Source organism: Castor canadensis, chromosome 8 (genome assembly GCF_047511655.1).
Source record: "Castor canadensis chromosome 8, mCasCan1.hap1v2, whole genome shotgun sequence".
NCBI classification, from domain to species: Eukaryota; Metazoa; Chordata; class Mammalia; order Rodentia; family Castoridae; genus Castor; species Castor canadensis.
In genome coordinates, this window is record NC_133393.1 from 51908822 (window position 1) to 51917538 (window position 8717).

Here is an 8717-nt window from a genome sequence, read left to right on the forward strand (position 1 = left end):
TACGCTTGGTCTGCTCACTGGGTGTCTTCTCAAGGACACCACTGTCTTCTTCATCTTCTGTCTGTCCTTCCTCTGGACCATTTCTACAAACATACTGTTATTTTACATGACCCATGTCCCCCTTCTGTTATTTGTTCCATTTATCTCCTTCCCTTCCCACAAAAATTTTAACTCTTGCTGTGTCTAATTCATTTCTCCTATTTCCTCGTTAGCTCATTCCAAGAACTACCCTACTTCTATGCCTCTTTATTACTAAATCCAATGACCAATTCTTAAGTAACTGCATTAGACCTTGTTGATTACTCCCTCCTCCTTATAGCAATGTCTTTTCCTGACTTTCAGAATACCATATCTCCTGATTTTTCTGATTTCCCCAACTTCTTAATGCTGGGAGACATTGGATCTCAGACTTCAGACTATTCTTTCTAGCTACATGTGTTCTGATTACATGTCACCTATGACTACTCTCATCTTTTATCTCCAGTCAATTGCTTTCATGTGAACCCTAGGCCCATATATTCCTGTGTCCTGCTCAACAGCTCCATTTGGATGCTTCAAAGGCATCTCAAAGTTAACATATCCAAAAGTGACTTCTTATCTTTCCCCAAAACTGCTCTCTCCCACAGGCTTTTCCACCTCAATTAAGAATAAGTCCACCCTTCCCCTTGTTCAGATCTAAGGCCTCAAAGTGATCTCTGACTTCTCTCTTTCTCCTCTTCCTATTTCTAATCCTTTAGAAAATTCTGATTATTCTACATTTAAAATATATCCAGATTACAACCACTTCTCACTCCCTCCTCTGCTACCATCTTAATGCAATTCAACATTATCATGTCTTGTCTGTGTTATTATAATGGCTGTTCTTGCTCACTACTTTACTTCAATTCAACACAGCAGCAAAAATACCCTTTAAGTAGGTAAAGGATATAATTTACTCATTTACTCAAAATTTCCAACAGCATCTCTTCTCACTTAGAGTAAAAGATAGAGTAACAGAATAGGCTATAATACTCTACCTACCTGTATTAGATATTTACTGCTACCTAATAAATTACCCCAAAACTTGGTAGCTTCAAATAACCATTTATTTACCTTAGTTTTCTGTGGGTCAGGACTCTGGGATCACCTTAGCTGAGTAATTCTGGTTCAATATCTCTCGTGAGGTTGTAGTCAAGCTGTTGGCCAGCTCTGCATTCATCTGAAGCTTTCAGTAGGACTGAAGGATCCACTGCTCACTCACATAGCCATTTGTGGACTTCAGTTCCTCACAGGATGAGGGACTAAGGGCCTTTGACCATGCTATGCAGTCCTTCATAGGGCTACTCTAGCAAACGAGCTGGCTTTCCCTAGTGCACTGCAATGCACCTGATGAAAGAGAGAGAGAGAGAGAGAGAGAGAGAGAGAGAGAGAGAGACTGAGGCTTCCACATTGTTTCTTCTGTTGCAGGCTGGTGTTGAGAGTTCTTGCCTTCATGGACCAAAAAATTGGCTCGTGGGGCAGCAGATTGACTCATGAGACAACAAGGTCGGCACACTAAGTAGGATTTATTCAAGAAAGAAAAGGCTGCAGCTAGAGCAGTGCAGCAGAGCCCGGAAACCTGTGGCTCCCCACTCAGGTGAAGGCTGGGGCTTTTTATGGATGCTTTAACTCTGGGTTAGGGTAACGGTTAGATGGCTTCTTTCCATTGGCCATGGATTCACTCATGCAGGTGCTCTTAAACAAGCTGGTCTGTTTGCCCCTTATGGGGGTAGGGGGGTGGAGAACAACCCTGAGAGCATTCTGTTTATCAATCCCATGGCAGATTTATGAGACCATGTATCTCCTCCTCAGGGTGCAGGGCTCATAGTGCTCTCCATGGCAGATGGGATACTGAGATGGGATACTGACTCACTCATCTGTCCTTTAGGTTCCCAGACCCAAAACTTCCATCATCCATCACATTCTCCTCTCTCTCTCTCCCCCTCCCCCCACTGAGCCACAACTCCAGCCCCTCTCTCTCTCTCTCTCTCTCTCTCTCTCTTTGTTCCTTGCCATGAAGAGAAAGGGTTTGCTTTACCACATGCTCCCTGCCATGATGTATTTCCCTACCACAAGTCCAAAAGCAACAGAGCCAACCAATCATGGACTGAAACCTCCAAAACTACAAGCCAAAAATATACCTTTTCTCTTTATAAGTTTCTTTTCTCAGGTATGTGTTACAGCAATGGAAAGCTGACTAACAGAGTCACTATACAATGGGTACATATAGCAGGATGCAGGTGGCTCACGTCTGCAATCCTACTTACTAGAGAGGAAGAGACAAATAGTTCAAGGTTGTCGAGGTTCAAGACAAATAGTTCTCGAGGCTCTATCTTGAAAATACCCAACACAAAAAAAAGACTGGCCAAGTGGCTCAAGTGGTAGAGTGAGATCACCTGTCTAGTAAATGTGAGACTGAATTCAAACACCAGTACCTCACCAAAAAAAAAAAGAAAAGAAAAGAATGAGATACAATTTTGCATTTTATGGGCTTTCGAGGGGTTAATGAAAGAGTAAATTCTGCTAACTCTGGAATTATACCAATTGCTGATTTAATGTGCTGATAAACTACATTATATTATTCTTCACTAATTATTAGCTTTACTTTACTGAATTTCATTCTTGCAAGGTTAGCTGGCTTTGTTTCATCCTATCAAACTTTTAATCTCTTAACACCATCTAAGTCGGAATGCCCTGAGATTTTCCAGCCCTGAAATTTATGATAAGCATGGAGTTAAGTTAGAGAGGCAGAGAGCAGTCTGAGTTTTCCTAGCTCCATTTCCTGTTTTCCCTTAGTCCCTCCAGGAGAGAGTAGTCTTTCTTCTCATCGGCTGCTTATAATGGACCATGTGATCCTACTTCCTTTAGTAGCCCATTTCAGCAGCTGTATAGGGGAGGGGAAAATGACTTCCCTCCACTTTCTAGATTATTTGGCTAGGCTATGATTTAAATTTATACAAAACAGATTAACAGAGAAAAAAATACCAATTTAAGTACATTCCCAAAGCAGTCCCACAAAAACACTAGACTCAAAGAAAGGCTATATTGATTGGATCTTATATAGTATCTGAAACCACAGAAAGCAGTAAGCTGGGGAAACTTTGTGGAGATAAATTATGAGAGGGTTATGGGAGATGATATATAGTGAATCAAGGTTGCCTTGCCATGTGGATAGAAGTCTCTCAGGTGATAAAAGCTCTCTTCCTAGTAGGAACCTTTAGTAATGAAACTTTCCTTTATGTATGGAAATTTTTTTATTGAAAGAGCAGCTTTCAGAGCTACTTCTATGTCTGAAGTTTCTCAAATTAAGCAACTTGAAATAATTAATATGCCAAAGAAGGATATTTTGGGGTGTCGTATCCAGGTCTCCTTCAATCATGTTTTGGGATAGTGAGTCATGAGCTCCAATATCAGCATTAACAACTGGTTATCATAGTGCCTGGTATGAGGTAGGCACTCATAAGGATTTGCCAAATGAAGTTTGAATTAATGAAATGTCCAACCAACATTTAAGTTTAATACTCTTTTGTTTTCTTTGAGCTTCAGCAAAAATGAACTGTTCACCAGTTTTCACAAAATCATTTATTGGACTTTAAGAGAATATTAAAGAATTTTTTTTAAAATTAATTTTATTAGTAGATAATAATTGTGCAAAGTGAGAGGTTTCACTATGATATGTCTGCACATACATTTTATGTACTTTGGTCATATTCACTCTCTCTTACCTCTTGACAAAATGACTTTTTAAATCTTGCAATAGGAGCATTTGATTCTGTTTTTGATTTTTACAGTAATTCTGGTGCCTAGTCTGTGTATTTAACCCAGGGAGGAATACTGAATACAATAAGCTGAAAAGGGCTTCCGGGAATACAGAGTGAGGAAGAAAGGACATTCCTGACTTTGAATGTCATAATCTAAATGGATTAATTTTTAAGCTACCCTCATAAAATAGAATTAATAGTTAGGAGAACAGAACTATCTGTTTCTCATCAAGATTCAATTCAGCAAGCATTTGTTAAATACCTTTGCAATGTGTTCTGGGTGTGTTTGAAGAAGTAAAATGCACAGTCCTTTTGAGAACGGGAAGCTTAGAAGACTCTCTACTTTTTCAACAGTGTGAATTAAGATCTGTTTTAACTTAGCATAACCCAAGAAGTCTTTTGCAGGAAACACTTTTTTTCTAGTGTTTATTTGCCTTAGAGTTTTGAATCAAGAGGCAGAGAAAGGCAGTTAGGGAGGTATAAATTTTCTAACTGATCTAGAGTTTCCATTCACTTTGAATTCCCTCTATCTTTCTATTTCTTGGGATTTTTTTTCTCCTTTGTTTCTAAATATTACAATGATTTATACTGGATTCTAAAGAAGTTCACATAAGTTTTGTAAATAGCAGAATGCATGCCATTGTGAGTAACTTTTCTATTTATCTCATCACCCTTTACAATACATGAGTTGTCCCTTTATGTAACAGTTTTTTTTTTTTTTTTTGGTGAGACTGGGGTTTGAACTCAGGGTGTCATGCTTACAAAGCAGGGGCTCACAAAGCAGGCCCTCTACCACTTGAGCCACACCTCCGGTCCAGTTTGCTCTGGTTATTTTGGAGATGGGGGTGGGGGATAGCATCTCACAAACTGTTTGCCTAGGCTGGCCTCAAACTGAGATCCTCCTGATCTCAGCCTCCCAAGTAGCTAGGATTTGCAGGAGTGAGCCACCTGGCTTTTAAAGGAATTTTTAAAAGACAGGCAGCATATTTTTACAAGTTTCATAACCATTCTTAGATGGCACATTTAACCAGAAACACCAAAGTGTTTGAAGTTCTGTTGTTTAAATGTGCGAGTTTTCCTCTGCAGATGAGTTTTATAGATTTTTCTCAGGAATGAGTTAGAATGTATGTAATAAGTATTAAAGGAAAGTTCCAGTAACATTTTTGGTTTAGGATGTCAAGAAACACTTGTCACATTTGGCTCCATTCATGGCTTGGTTGATTTAAATTTGTGCTAATGAAAACTGAAATAGAGCTGGGAGTGTGGCTCAGTTGTAGAGCACTTGCTTGCCTAGTGTGCAATAGGCTCTGGGTTCAATTCCCAGCACCAGAAAAGAAAATTGAAAGAGAAACTTGTCTTAATTGATAAGAAGATGATATGTAGGAACTTTTGGGTGGTGAGGGTCCTTGGTCTGCTCTTAGATAGAAATCAAAGACGGACTGGAACAGCAAAGGTCAGAGAAATTTTATTTGTAGAGAAGAGAAAGGAAAGGCTGCATGGAGGCATGCAGCGGGCTCCTGCAGTCCACCCTTCATAATCAGAAGGTATACCATACTTATTAATGATCTTAGATTTTAGTACTAGAAGGTTAGAAATGTAATTTTCTCCAGCACCCTAAGACCTTGGCTCCTAAGGGCAATGCTGTGTCTTAGTCTCCAGCGTTTCTGCTACATGTCAGGAAATAGGGAGGAGTGGAGAGAGAGAGGAACATGATCCTCCTCATTCAACTGTGAGGTCACTGAGGACAGGGAAGTTTCCTGATATTTTACAACCAACAAGTGTTACAATCTTAGACTTTCTGCATTCCTCTGTATGACATGGCAAGAAATATCCATTTGGTTTCTACCCTAGGTTCCTGGTGCAGTGCTCTTAAAAGCATTGAAAGGGTAGTAGGGGTAATAGGAGCATCTCTTTGTTATAATATTTGCTCTTAGGTCCCAGATCCTGACACAAGAACTGCTAAGATCTTTGGAGTCTTCAGGATGCATTTTGTATATTAATAGGATGAATGGTGGCTAGTGCCCCTAGATAGCTTTAGAATGGGAGCTAAAAACATCAAGACATGACCAGAGAGTTGGGACTTCCAGCCTTACCCACCAACCTCCAGGGAGGGAAGAGGGGCTGGGAGTTGAGTTAATCACTAATGGCTAATGTTTAATCAGTTTTTCCCATATATAAAACTTGCTTTAAAACCTTTAAATGGGCTGGGGAGTGTAGCTCAGTGATAGAGCTCTTGCCTAACATGCACAAGGCCCTGGTTTTGATCTCTAGCACCCAAAACCAAAACTAAAACCCATGAAATATCTTCTTTCCCTCTACCTCCACTATGCTTCCAACACTGCCGTCAACCTCCCTTTGTTATCTTGAGATTCTTTTTCCTCTGGTTACTGATCCTAGCTAAAATTACTTCTGACAGCAAGGGTGATATTCAAAGAGAGAAAGAACAGGACCTTCATTGCCCATCTGGAGGCTGTGTCTTATTTTGCCTTGGGGGAAAAAAGAAGTTGATTTATAGTAGGATGAGTCAGTAATTGGGTGACTAGTTCCTAACACCAGGGAATTCCCTATGCCTTCTTCTCAGATGTGGTTTTGTTCATCAGTAGCTTCGCACCCAATGGGTAGTAAATACCTTTGACTAAATGATGTTTTCCATCTATTCCAGCCTCCATTCATGGAGACAGGTGACTTCCCAAACCCTTGTAGGATGGTTTTACCTAAGCTCTACTCTTGTTCATACAGAAGTAAGAGCCAGGACCCAGCAGGAGATTAGCACTCTAATTTGTGCCTTTTATGCACTACCCCATGCTTGAGTGGAGGTGCCAACCACTTGGATTACTGGCATCCAAGCCTACATATTTAAAGGGAAGCAGACCTTTTCATTGCTTTCATGTGTCTCCCAAGACATTCTGCTTTCTTAATCACTAGTGGAGAATCTGTCACTGGTTCTGCCTGCATATGGTCAACTTGTCGTAAAAAGTAATAAAACAGTGTTTTTGTTTTTGTTTTATACCATGGACTTCTTTTCATGGCTAGCATGATACATTTACCACTGTGCTAATCAAAAAGCTATATATAAAAAAACTACCACATGTAGGTTCATCTTATTTGGGCCCTCATAACAAAATACTACAGGCTGGGTGGATTAAACAACAGAATTAATGTTCTCACAGTTCTGAAGGCACAAAGACCAAGATCAAGGTGTGGGAAAAGTTGGTTCCTGGTGAGGCCTTTGTTTGTGACTTGCAGATGACTGCCTCTCACTGTGTACTCATGTGACATTTTCTCTGCATGTACACAGAGGGAGCAAGAGTTCTGGCATCTCTCTTATACTTTGTCTCTCTGTCTCTGTCTCTCCTTATAAGGACACTCAGTCCTACTGGATAGTGTTCCATACTTATGACTTTATTTAACCTGAGTTAGGGCCTTCTTAAAGGTCCTATCTCCAAATATAGTCACGTTAGGGGTTAGAGCTTCAATCTACAGACTTGGAGAGACTCAAAATACATAATAGGGTTAATAGGGACAATTCAGATATTGTAAATGTCTTCCATCATCACATCATGATCCCTTGGCATTTATGTCTACTTCTCTTTTTATATATATATATACACACACATATATCTATGTATGTATAAAAGACTTATTGAAAGACAATACAACTTGGCTTTCTGTTAGGACACTGGCACTGGGGCTAGTTCCCATCTCTGAAGACACCTGACTTTGAGCCATGGCTGAGCTCCCATTGGGCAGCAGTGAACAACAACTTGCAGGTCCTGTGAGTTTGCCATTCTGGAGGTGGAGCTTCCTGCTTCATCAACATGCTGCAGCTGAGGCTGTGTGAGGCAGAGAATAGCCTTGCCTACAGAGCCCTGAATAGATTCAGTCCTAATAAAAGCTGTGGACTTTGTGTGATTGGAACTAACGGGCCATTCTGGAGGGGTTTTGGTAGTGTGGGAGGCTGTGCATGGGTGGAGGTAAGGCAGTATGGGTACTTTGTACTTTCTGCTCAATTTTTCTGTGAAGCAAAACCTACCCTAAAAAATAAAATCAATTAAAAAATATACATATAATAAATAATGTATAGGGCTGGGGGTGTAGCTTAGTAGCAGAGTGTATGCCTTAGCTTGCATGGGACCCTGGATTCAATCACCAGGACCAAAATAAATAAATAGACCAACAATACAACTAGAAAACCAAGACAGGTTTATTAGAAGAGAGAACTTTCAGGAAGATATAAAGAACCAATTTCTATTTATATCTTGGTATTTGGCTTTGACTCAGGGCTTTGTGCTTGCTTGGCAGACACTCTACCACTTGAGACACACTTCCAACCCTTCTTGTTCTGGTTATTTTGGAGATAGGGTCTCAATTTTTGCCTGGAACACAATCCTTCTGTGATCAGAAGTCTTCCAAATTCTTTGTATCCCACCAGTAAGAACGCATGGCAGGGCACTTGGGTGTAAAGGGAGTTTATTAAAAGTTAGGGAAGAGAAATACAAAGGTAAGCATGGTGGCGCCCAGGTGGAAGCCGGAAACCGAGAGAGCATGTTTCTACTCTTCAGGTGCTTTTGAAACCTACAATAACCTATGGGAAGGGCAGAACAAGGTGATTCCTATCCAATAATCAATGAGTGGGGAGGGGGCATGGGTGGTTCCTGACCCAGGCAAGGACATGGCCTTACCTTGACAAAGGAGCCCACCTTTGAGCCAGGGGGAGGATGGGTAGACTCCTGTGTACACTTATGTTAATTCTCAGGTGCCCTACCCGTGAGGGAGAAAGTTCTCATTCTAACTTATTTTAATTAGAATGGAGCTCAGGAGCTCCATTCAAGGAGGAGCCTCAGTCCCAAGTTTTCCCATATTCTACCCTGCCTCAAATTCCCCCTGAGAGACAATATTCCAAACAATTCTTTTTTGGGGGTTGCAGTACATCATCAG